The sequence below is a fragment of the Schistocerca cancellata genome, unplaced genomic scaffold, assembly GCF_023864275.1.
Source record: "Schistocerca cancellata isolate TAMUIC-IGC-003103 unplaced genomic scaffold, iqSchCanc2.1 HiC_scaffold_77, whole genome shotgun sequence".
NCBI classification, from domain to species: domain Eukaryota; kingdom Metazoa; phylum Arthropoda; class Insecta; order Orthoptera; family Acrididae; genus Schistocerca; species Schistocerca cancellata.
This window is the reverse complement of record NW_026046138.1, coordinates 3963-7500: the sequence shown is the minus strand read 5'-3', so window position 1 is coordinate 7500 and position 3538 is coordinate 3963. Positions and strand designations below refer to the sequence as shown.

Below are 3538 nucleotides of genomic sequence, written 5' to 3'. Positions count from 1 at the left end.
GAATTCCTCGTTCATGGGGAACAATTGCAAGCCCCAATCCCTAGCACGAAGGAGGTTCAGCGGGTTACCCCGACCTTTCGGCCTAGGAAGACACGCTGATTCCTTCAGTGTAGCGCGCGTGCGGCCCAGAACATCTAAGGGCATCACAGACCTGTTATTGCTCAATCTCGTGCGGCTAGAAGCCGCCTGTCCCTCTAAGAAGAAAAGTAATCGCTGACAGCACGAAGGATGTCACGCGACTAGTTAGCAGGCTAGAGTCTCGTTCGTTATCGGAATTAACCAGACAAATCGCTCCACCAACTAAGAACGGCCATGCACCACCACCCACCGAATCAAGAAAGAGCTATCAATCTGTCAATCCTTCCGGTGTCCGGGCCTGGTGAGGTTTCCCGTGTTGAGTCAAATTAAGCCGCAGGCTCCACTCCTGGTGGTGCCCTTCCGTCAATTCCTTTAAGTTTCAGCTTTGCAACCATACTTCCCCCGGAACCCAAAAGCTTTGGTTTCCCGGAGGCTGCCCGCCGAGTCATCGGAGGAACTGCGGCGGATCGCTGGCTGGCATCGTTTATGGTTAGAACTAGGGCGGTATCTGATCGCCTTCGAACCTCTAACTTTCGTTCTTGATTAATGAAAACATACTTGGCAAATGCTTTCGCTTCTGTTCGTCTTGCGACGATCCAAGAATTTCACCTCTAACGTCGCAATACGAATGCCCCCGCCTGTCCCTATTAATCATTACCTCGGGTTCCGAAAACCAACAAAATAGAACCGAGGTCCTATTCCATTATTCCATGCACACAGTATTCAGGCGGGCTTGCCTGCTTTAAGCACTCTAATTTGTTCAAAGTAAACGTGCCGGCCCACCCAGACACTCAATAAAGAGCACCTTGGTAGGATTTCAACGGGGTCCGCCTCGGGACGCACGAACACGCACGAGGCGGTCGCACGCCTTCGGCTCGCCCCACCGGCAGGACGTCCCACGATACATGCCAGTTAAACACCGACGGGCGGTGAACCAACAGCGTGGGACACAAATCCAACTACGAGCTTTTTAACCGCAACAACTTTAATATACGCTATTGGAGCTGGAATTACCGCGGCTGCTGGCACCAGACTTGCCCTCCAATAGATACTCGTTAAAGGATTTAAAGTGTACTCATTCCGATTACGGGGCCTCGGATGAGTCCCGTATCGTTATTTTTCGTCACTACCTCCCCGTGCCGGGAGTGGGTAATTTGCGCGCCTGCTGCCTTCCTTGGATGTGGTAGCCGTTTCTCAGGCTCCCTCTCCGGAATCGAACCCTGATTCCCCGTTACCCGTTACAACCATGGTAGGCGCAGAACCTACCATCGACAGTTGATAAGGCAGACATTTGAAAGATGCGTCGCCGGTACGAGGACCGTGCGATCAGCCCAAAGTTATTCAGAGTCACCAAGGCAAACGGACCGGACGAGCCGACCGATTGGTTTTGATCTAATAAAAGCGTCCCTTCCATCTCTGGTCGGGACTCTGTTTGCATGTATTAGCTCTAGAATTACCACAGTTATCCAAGTAACGTGGGTACGATCTAAGGAACCATAACTGATTTAATGAGCCATTCGCGGTTTCACCTTAATGCGGCTTGTACTGAGACATGCATGGCTTAATCTTTGAGACAAGCATATGACTACTGGCAGGATCAACCAGGGAGCTGCGTCAACTAGAGCTGAGCAGCCGGCCGCCCGGGAGTGTGTCCCAGGGGCCCGCGCGAACACGCAAGCGTCCGCTCAATTATTCTGCAAACAGGAGGAGGCTGAGCTCCCCTGCACAATACACCTCGAAACCCTCTCAGGTCCCGGCGGCGCGCAGCGCCGTCCTAAGTACTTGGTCGGGTTCGAGAGAGGCGCAATCGCCCGGAGTTAGGCGAGTAGACGCTTTAGGTGCGACCACCCGTGCTCCCAACTGAGCTTGCCGCTGCCGACAGAGGCCCGGGAGCGTGCTGTCGTGGCATTGCCGGCGGGAGACAACACGCGCCACCTACGGTGACCGGCAGCTCCAACGCCAGCGCCACAGAAGGGCAAAGGCCCCACGTGGGTGCCGAAGCGAACTCTCCCAGCACAGCGCACGTGCCAACACGTCTGCACAACTGCGATACAAACCACCAGCGAGAACCGCTGGGGCGACCGAGCAGCAGACGGCGTCGCGGCGCCGAGTGCCGGGCGGCGGCGCATCCTCAACGCACACAGTCCTCAGTCGGACCAGCACACTGCAGATGTCCACCGCGCTTCGCACCGGGCCCGCGAGGACCCACTTTGGCCGCCCGGCGCCGCGCGCAGGGTGCCCCGGCGCGCAGCTGCGCCGCCTGCCGCGTCCGTCGGCCGGCGCGCCTGCCACTGGGCGCCCCCACCAGCCGGCTGTAGCGCGTGCGCCCACGCACCGCGCGGCCAGCACGCCGGGCGGCCCCCCCTCACCGGCCGGGGACGGTCCCACCCAGCCACCGCCGCGTATCGCTTCACACACAGATTTGCCCTTACTGATTTACCTCCAGCAACAACAACCGCACCACAATGGGTTTACCAGTTGTTCATTTGCGTAACGTCACCAGCAAACGTAGACGTCCATCCCAGTTTGCAAATGCAACGATTATTGCATACCTGTCTGTTAGGTGTCACGACACACTACGTCTGCCCACATACACGCAACAAAATGTGCACGACTAGAGAACACGTGGGAGGTGGCCCCCTACGTATGCGATGTCCATTACGAGACCGACTGTCAACCAGCATCTGTACCATGTCGCAGATGTGGAACGCGGTGCACCATGCTATCACACTGTGTGAGAAGAGACGACTACGTTTGAATACACGCGCCACTACATCAACAGACGGCTCATGCTGATCGCCATCCAGGGCGTCCGTTAATCCCACACGTCTCTATGGCGTACCACACTGCAATGTAGCTGTTATGGGGAGACGGCACGTGGCTGAGTGCACAACATTTGGACCGTATGGTTCGCTGTTGTTGGGCGCAGTCGTTGTACGGTCACACATGTGCCACAGCGTATCATGCAGTACATACGGACCTATGTGCAGTACAATGTGAGGGTTAAGCTTACGACATCAGCGGACAGTGGACACAGGCCGTACCACGACGTAGACTGAGCGCTTCGACATGCGAATGCCAGTGAACAGCTGCGAAGGGCATTGAACACGCAAGCACCTGAACGACCAGCGTGCGAAGGCAGGGGGGAGGGTGGGGGCGATGTACATCCTGCAGTCGTCCACATTACAGTGTACAGCGGGAGCATGTAAAAAGTAAGCAACACTTGCGAAGTGTTGAACATGAAACGATACACAAGAGGGTGGGCGGTGCGAGTAGCGAACTATATTCAGAGGGTTGTGGTTAGACAACACTGGATTAATGTAACGTGTCATATGCCAATTACAGAGCAGGTTAAGGCACAACTTGGGTTAGGTTAAGGCACAACGTGGGTTAGGTTAAGGCACAACTTGGGTTAGGTTAAGGCACAACGTGGGTTAGGTTAAGGCACAACGTGGGTTAG

The 3538-nt window shown here is 55.7% G+C and overlaps 1 non-coding gene across 1 annotated transcript in view; it reads right to left on the bottom strand.

Moving 5' to 3' along the window:
* The window catches only part of LOC126111629 (small subunit ribosomal RNA), a 1909-nt gene extending 223 nt beyond the window's left edge, over positions 1-1686 (bottom strand). The window contains exon 1 of the ribosomal RNA XR_007524158.1: positions 1-1686. This exon is cut by the window's left edge and continues 223 nt beyond it. This is a non-coding gene — a ribosomal RNA (small subunit ribosomal RNA).
* Positions 1687-3538: the final 1852 nt, after the last annotated feature.